Source organism: Lathyrus oleraceus, chromosome 5 (assembly GCF_024323335.1).
Source record: "Lathyrus oleraceus cultivar Zhongwan6 chromosome 5, CAAS_Psat_ZW6_1.0, whole genome shotgun sequence".
Taxonomy (NCBI): Eukaryota; Viridiplantae; Streptophyta; class Magnoliopsida; order Fabales; family Fabaceae; genus Lathyrus; species Lathyrus oleraceus.
Window position 1 is genome coordinate 164,740,334 of NC_066583.1, and position 9,011 is coordinate 164,749,344.

A 9,011-nucleotide genomic window follows, 5' to 3' on the forward strand; every position below is an offset into this window, starting at 1 on the left:
GGTGGAGGAGTTATTGTGTGCTGTTTGCCTCTGTTGTATAAGTGGTTTATTTCTCACTTATCGCAGACGGTTGCTTTTAAGGAGAACAAGGGATGTCTACGGTGGTCTCAGAGACTCATTCTCTCACTAATGATGATATCTCTTGGTATGATCGCGTGTATGATACTGTTCAGATCATTGATTATTGTGGTGAATTCCCTAATGTGCCTCTTCTTGGTACATGTGGTGGGATCAACTACAATCCTATTCTAGCACGTCGTCAGCTTGGGTTCCCCCTAAAGGATAAACCCCATAACATTCTGTTAGAAGGTGTGTTCTTTCAGGAGGGTAAAGATCCCCAAGGCCTGAAAGCCAGGATGGTTCGCGCTTGGCGCAGTATTCATAAGAAGGGCAGAAATGAGTTGGGTCCGAAGAATTGCATTGCTTTGGAGCCATATACTTCTTGGGTCAGACAGAGAGCTTCTGAGTACCTTATGCTGTATGATCATCCGAGACCTACACCTTTGGATGTGGCTGGGCCTTCAACCCTCCCTAACCAACGTGTAGAGGAGTTGAGAGAAGAAGACCTTTCACGTGCTTGGATCCGTGAAAGAGAAGAATTGCTGCAGCAGCTTAAGGAGAAGGACGCGCTGATTGAGTTTCTCGAGCATCAGGTGATCGATGATCCGAATGATACTTGGACTTCTCTGCTTCCTCAGTCTTCCAAATTCTGGAAGAGGAAGTATGATCGACTTGCAAAAGAGAAAGCGGACATGGAAGCAGCCTATGAGAGAGAGATCAAGAAGCTTTGTGTTTCTCGTCTTCCAGCATCCCGAGCTTCTCGGGATCCATAGGATGTTCATTTTCCTTTTCTCTTTGTAATAATAAAAAATGTTGTACTTCTTTGTTTTGAATATATATTTGATGAGATATTGTCCATATGAAATTAAATGCTTTAAAAATATTCAAAAATTGCAAATAATACCCTAAGGGTTCCTTGAAAATAAAACAAAGCATATGCACAAGCATTTCATGCATCATGTTGCATAAGCAGGTTCTTCTGGTCTTCTTGTCTGTGGCCTAACTCTGTGCTCTTCATTTATTTTGAAGACAAGCTGACTCACCGGTACTATACCAGAGCCAATTCTGCTAGAGTGATGGATCAACTTGAACAAGAGAACAGAGAGTTGAAGGAAGAAGTTGCCCGTTTGAGTGCTCTGATGGAGCAATTTTTGGTTGCTCAGAATCAACCTTCTCTACCTCCTGCAACTCCTCCCTAGAGGACGGTTATATCAGAAGTGGTCGTTTCGACTGTGCCAGCTGCTAGTGCTCACTTCATGTCGAATGCCATGCCAGCCGGGTTTCCGTGGGGTATGCCTCCGGGTTTCATGCATGATATCCCAGCTCCCACTTTTGCTTCCATGCCGGCATCTAGCCCGGTCCTTGCTGCTGCTCCTCCTGTCGTGCATACCATTCCCAGGGTAGACGACACCATCTATCATTCTGAGCCGTCTGAGGGCCCAGATGTCAATGAGAAGATGGACGCGATGAATGATCAATTCCTTGAGCTGCGAAAGAAATTGAAGACCCTCAGAGGGAAAGATCTGTTTGGCAAGTCTGCTGCTGAACTTTTCCTTGTTCCCGGTGTGAAGATTCCGGTCAAGTTCAAAGTCCCTAACTTTGAGAAATACAAGGGGAACACCTGCCCTCTCGCTCACCTGGTTATGTATGCTAGGAAGATGTCTACGCAAACCGATAATGATCAGCTTCTGATTCATTATTTTCAGGATAATTTGTCCGGTGCGGCTCTTCGCTGGTATATGAGCCTTGATAGTGCAAACATCCGATCCTTCAATGATCTTGGCGAAGCCTTCGTCAAGCAATACAAATACAATGTTGATATGGCGCCTGACCGTGATCAACTCAGGGCCATGTCTCAGAAGGATAAAGAGACATTCAAGGAGTACGCCCAGAGGTGGCGAGAGTTAGCAACTCAGATTACTCCTCCGCTAGAAGAGAAAGAAATGACTAAGATCTTTTTGAAGACTCTTAGCTCATTCTATTATGAGCGGATGGTTGCGAGCGCTCCCTCTGATTTCACCGAGATGGTGAACATGGGGATGCGTCTGGAGGAAGGAGTCCGTGAGGGACGTCTGTCTAAGGATGAGAGCTCTTCTAAACGGTATGAGGCGTTTAAGAAGAAAGATGGGGAAGCACATGCTGTGCAGTCCCATGCTAAACCAATAAGACCCTCTGTTAAGAGGAAGCCTGTGCGTCACGCCGGCAATCAGCACCAGGTGGCTCATATAGCACCTGTTTTCAGAGATAATGCTCAGTATCAGCAGCCTAATCAGCATCAGCATCAGCAACAACCTCAGTATCAACAGCAACACCGTCCACAACAACAGGCTTACCAGCCTCGTGGCAGTACCAACAACCAAGCCAATCTGAATTATGATAGGAAGAAGATCAGCTTCGATCCCATTCCTATGTCATATGCTGAGTTGTATCCTTCCTTGTTGGAAAGGAAGCTGGTTACTCCCAGAGAGCCTCCGGCTGTGCCTGCTAACCCGCAGTGGTGGTACAAGCCAGATCAGCATTGTGTGTATCATTCCGGTGCTCCGGGACACAATATTGAAAACTGTTATCCGTTGAAGACTAAGGTTCAAGACCTTATGCGGTGCGGTATTCTGAGCTTCGAGGACTCAGGCCCCAATGTTACTAAGAACCCATTGCCCGAGCATGGGAAATCAGTGAACATGGTCAAGGGGTGTCCTGGGAAATATAAAGTCAAATATGTGAGTCATATTCGACAATCATTGGTCGAGTTGCATCGTTTGCTGTGTGAGTACAGCTATATGGAGCATGACCATGACAAATGCCGCATTTGCTCCGTCAACAGACTGGGTTGTCGCCAAGTGCGAAGAGAGCTTCAAGAGCTGTTGGATGAAGGTACCATAGAGATTCTTCAAAACCGTAATGTTGATGAAGATGAACCAGAGGTGAATGTTATTTCTCCTGTGTTCAAGTTGCCCGAGCCTGTTGTCATCCGTTATGATGGTAGCAAGCCGAAGGTCTCTCCTTCTCTGATAATCAAGCCTGCAGGCCCTGTGCCTTATTCTTCGGATAGAGCTATCCCTTTCAGGTACAATCCCGTTGCCGTGGAAGATGGGAAAGAAGTGCCTCTGCCTTCAACTTCTGTGACCAATATTGCCGATGTGAGCGGGTTGACCCGTAGTGGTCGTGTGTTTTCTGCACCCCCGAAGCCTCATGTCGCTTCTGATTCCGCTGAGCGTTCAGTTGGGACTGCTGTGAATGTTCAGAACCCGACACTTGCTGTTGCCAAACCCTCCTCTGTACAAAAGACTCCTGCTTCTTCTGTTGGCCCGAGTGGCACTCTGAAGGAAGAATGTGATGTGTTCTGTTTAGCCATGAGTTTTCTTGAGATTAATTGAACCATTTTGGAATTAATGTGCATTTGTTCATTCTGTTGCTTCAATGTGCTTCCAACTTGCATGCCTTGCCTTATTTGATTTGTGAAATGAATTTGGTTGATGCTATTGACATGAGACCTTTTGGATTATGTTCTTAATTGGTTGAGTTTGATTCATGTCAATTTTCATGTTCTGTTTTGAATTATTTCTCCCTCTTTGACCCTAGGCCTTGTCCTAGTGGTTTGTGCTTATGCTTGAGCTTTGGTTTCAGGTTAAAGAAGCACATTGCCTTAAGTGAAGTGGTTCACTCATTTGGATGGATTATTTAGTTGATGTTGGCTAATCTTGACTTGTTTTGTAGGTGGCTTTTAGCTCCTTTGAGTTGAGCTTGTGCCTTGCACCTTGTTGCATTGCTTGTTTGACTATGTCTGTTGACTGTTGACTCTTAACTGTCTGTTTGACTTTTTGACTTGTATACTGATTGAGTTGGATTGTTTTCAGGTACATTAGTTGCTTAAGTTCATTGTGAACTTGCTTTTACTTTGCTTGGTTGCTTAACCTAGGTATAATTTCTCTGACTTCATGTAGTCTGGAAGACCTGGCCTGTTATGTGGTCAGGCAACTGTCTGAAGTCCTTCTTAAGAGGCAATGCTTGTGATTGTTTACTTTTTGTCCCCAAGCAGGAAAAGTCCTTTGATAAGGCAATTGGCAGATAAAAGAGATGTGTAACCCATCTCCTGCTAGTCTGTGTGTCATCCCTTTGCTCACATAACATGTTGATGCATTGTGGATATTAACCCAAGATCTATAGAGTCATTCACTTGTGGAGAGAGTTCCAACTTTCTGAACTCCCACACCTTTTATCATTTGAAGCTCTCCCTGACCTGGGATAAGAGCCATGAGGCACACCCCTCATATCCTTTTCATCTGCTTCACCCTAACTCTCAATGTTAGGGTTAAGAGCACCAATTACCCCATTCCAGTTGGCTTTAATGCCTAACCTTGTGTGAGCCTAATTGCTTGTGTATAGTATGTGCTAATTGACTTGTTTGTCTGATTGCTTGATTCATCTGTGCATATTTGCTTGTGTGCCTTTGTGCATTTACCATCATTGATTGTTCATTATTGCATGATCATCATTTCATATCTTTGTGACACCTTTGTTTGTCCATTGAGGAATCAATTGTAAGACCATTTATTGGCCATTGTTCCTATGATTTGGAAGGAGTCGAGTGTAAGTCCATTTATTGGCAACTTGTTTCCTTTTTTCTTAGTGCATTTGTTTTGTTTGTTGTATGTGAGGAGGCAATTGTAAGTCCATTTATTGGCATTTGTTTCCCATGATCATCTGTTGGAGATTGGTATAAGTCCAGATAGATTGGCATCCGGTATCCACCCTTTGTTTTGTTTTAGGAGATTGGAATAAGACCATTTATTGGCATCTGACATCCATGTTTGTTTAGGAGATTGGTGTAAATCCATTTATTGGTATCCGGTATCCACTTTTGTTTGTGAGATTGGTGTAAGTCCATTTATTGGCATCCGGTATCCATTTGCTTTGCTCATTTGTTGCCTATTCCAAAGGACACACTTGGATCATTTTCCATATGATCTCAAGAGGTGAACCTCTCTAAGAAGTTTTACACTCCATTATCCATTTACCCTTTTTGTCCTAAATCCCTTTTCACATGTTGACTTCAAAAACTTGAAATAAATATTGTGCAAACATTCTTCATGTCTTTTCAAATTAGAAACCTGGACCTTAAGTCCTTGATTTTCAAACTTCACTTTTGATAATACTTCTTTCTGAATTGAATCCTAATCATACCTTGACCATATTTTGTGAATACTCATAATCAATTAACTTCACACATTCAATTGTTTTGATGGCTTTGTCCATTCTTGTTAAGTTTTTCATACATTAGCCATAGGTTTCAATTATCATAGTGGTTGATGTAAATCTTACCATATCCTTAGTGAGTTGATTGTAAGTCTTCCATGCTTATTATAGGGTTAACCCCTCACTAGTATGTTGAAGCTGTCCTCGCATGGTGGATTGTTGATTCAGGTTGAGTTTTCTCCCATTGATAATGAAAAACCTTAGGGCTTCTGTCTTAAAATGAATTCATTAATTTTTGGAAATCTTTTAGCCGAACTACGGCGTTTTGATCCTTGCCTTTCATGGAAAGGTACGTAGGCAACGGGTTCATCCGTTCAAACACAAAAATAATAACTTGTATATTCTTTTCTCATCATCCCATTCATGCTTGCACAATAAATATTTCATAAACAAATAACATTTTCATTCAACAAGTGTGAAAAGGGCTCCCTAGGAGTACCTAGGACGTTTTGGGTGCCTAACACCTTCCCATTGCGTAATTTACCCCTTACCCCGATCTCTGATCTTTTCATTAGTTTTCTATGTGTAAAACTTCTTAGGCTTTTGTTCGCTTTTTAGCCAGTCCTTTGGATAAATAAAAGTGCGGTGACGACTCGATTCTTTTGTATGCTTTGCTTTTGATTTAATCAATAAATCATAAAGTGATGAATACACCGCTACAAGCGGTATCTAGCAACACATCACTGCTACCCAAGACACGAAAATGTCATGTGATCTGACAAATCCTTCTGTGATAATACTTATATGTACAATTACCCTTTGGCCCTTATGTCTATATTGAACACAAGGCATAGACCGTGTCATCCTTGTCCAGTTCAATATTGGGCCCATAGACATTTATCCTGTTACGCAGGATGGGCAAATTCTATCTAGGTCACTCATGTCCCTTAGCATGCTTCGTGGAGTACCCATCAACTGTCTTTATGGTCATCCAGTTACGGACAATGTTTGATCAGCAATAAGGCACTCAACTCTACATCTAGGGTCTATAGTGGTTTCAGGTCGAAGGGTGGTATACACCATTATCACCATGAGAATAACTTATGACACTTTGCATAACATTCTATATAGTATTCTCATAGCGGGTCAATCCAGTATAAATATTACTCTTAATATTCATACCTATGTTTAAGACTTGATAACTCCTTATCCATGATCCATGAGATGTGATCATCAGTCTATATACATAATAGTCTTAATGCTTTAATGTTATCCCACTTCACAATAAAGCTCGACTATGGATACTTTAAGAATAGTGTCCTTATGTTTAATGTGATCTCATGATTAAGTCACACTTGATACATTAAACGGACTATCTATTCTAGGGACTTTATTAGATAAACATAATAAAGAAAAAGCCTTTTATTATTAATAAATAATTCGATACAAGTACCAAAAGTATTGGCCTCTAGGGCTTACACCAACAATCTCCCACTAGCACTAGAGCCAATCAGGCATACCCCTAATGCCCATAGATCTAGTATGACCATCATGCTTCTGCTGCGCAAGAGGCTTTGTCAGTGGGTCAGCAATATTGTCAAGTGTAGGTACTCTGCATATTTTCACATCTCCTCTATCTATTATCTCTCGAATGAAGGTGATAACGCCTAAGTATGTGTTTGGATCGTTGGTGAGATCTAGGTTCCTTAGCTTGTGCGATAGCACCATTGTTATCACAATAGAGACCAATGGGATCCACAATGCTAGGAACAATGCCAAGTTCACTAATGAACATTTTGATCCAAACAGGTTCCTTTGCTGCACTTGAGGCAACAATATACTCGGCCTCAGTTGTAGAATCAGTAACTGTATCTTGCTTTGAACTTTTCCAACTCACAGCGCCACCATTTAAGCAAAACACATAACTAGATTGCAATCTAAATTCATCCTTATCTGTCTGGAAGCTGGCATCGATGTATCCAATTACAGTCAGCTCTTCCTGGCCTCCATATATCAAGAATGAGTCCTTAGTCCTTCTCAAATACTTAAGGATATTCTTGACAGCTACCCAATGAGCATCACCAGGATCAGATTGGTACCTACTCGTTGGACTCAAAGCATACGAGACATCTGGTCGAGTACATAACATGACATACATGATAGATCCTATTGCAGATGCATATGGAATCTTATTCATGTGATCCCTTTCTTCCTTAGTTGAAGGGGATTGTGTTTTTGATAGACACAGGCCATGTTGCATAGGTATGAATCCTTTCTTGGAATCATGCATATTAAAGCGTCTCAACACTTTATCTATGTAGTATCTGTCGTCAACCAGGACACAACAAGAACAACTATCCCAATCGAGGAGCATCATCTGGGTCTTAAGCTTTTTGTAACATTGTATTTCTGTAACCTTCAATCATTATATATCATTAAGTTTTTGTTACAACGAGGTTCACAACAAACATCAGTACAAAATAAGCTATCTGAAAACAGAAATATTTATAACTGATTACAACAATCAAATTGATGTCATCTCGACCGAACATCATTTCCCTAACATCCTTATCAGTCTTCATTTGCACCCAACCAAAGATGTCGAGTCTCTCAATACTTCTAATTTTTTCTCTTCTGGTATTTTTCCATCTAACCAACGAACCAGCTCCCTCTTCAGTTGATCGAACGTAGTGATGTTCCAGAACAACATCAGCATTTGAGGTTTGTCTCTCGCATAAATCACCTTTCCGTATCGGCGACGAACACCAAACATGATTGCCAAATGATTAAATGAGATGTGGAACAATGACTCACACAACACATCTATTTATAACAAAAAAATTGCATGTTACACTGAGGCGCCAATCCAATTGGTGCCTCCTCTCAAGTTATACACAGGGGCGCCAATTGGATTGGTTAGGGCACATGCCCTAACCAATCCAATTGGCGCCTGCATTCAATTTTTAAGAGGAGTCGCCAATTGAATTGGCGCCTCCTCCTAAATGTGGGGTAGTTTGAGAATTTTTTTGAAACCAGAGGTATTTTGGGAATTTTCTTAAAAAAATGGGTTATTTTTTATAAAAATTCACGTTAGGAATGTCTGCATTTACTATACTTTTTTCTTTATGTTAGAGTTCTTTGATGTACCCAATTAATACAATGAAATTTTCCTCTAACATATGATTACTACACCCAAGTCAATAACAAGTTTTAAGAACCATAGCAAATGTGTTACAATAAGATGCCAACAAATGAGAACTTGAGCAACATCACATACAAAACTTGCAAGTTACATAGCTGACATCATGACTGATTTATGTTTAGCTGACAAGGAACACGAATCTTGGAGCTTTTTTCCATAAGGTTCTAAATGAATGCATCGTAGCACTTCCACCTTCTTTACTGTGTTTTGTTACTTTGGCATTATATGGTTAACGTAGGAACAAAAATAACACTACATAGTCATAATATGATTAAACAATGAAAATTAAATATTTGTTACCATGTAACTACTAGTTGAGACAAAATCAGATTATCACTTATGCAACTATTTTAGTTTGAATACAACAAATCCCTCCTAAGCAACTAAAATATAATTCATGGTTAAAATAGGGACTTATAAGTAAATAATAAAACTAACTTTATAATTTCAAAAGTTGTCTTTCCTCAAACGTTGACAATTACAACAATTTCGGGATTTAGAGTTTACAGTACGAAATGATCAAGATGATGAATATGATGAAAGGTATGACAAAGTT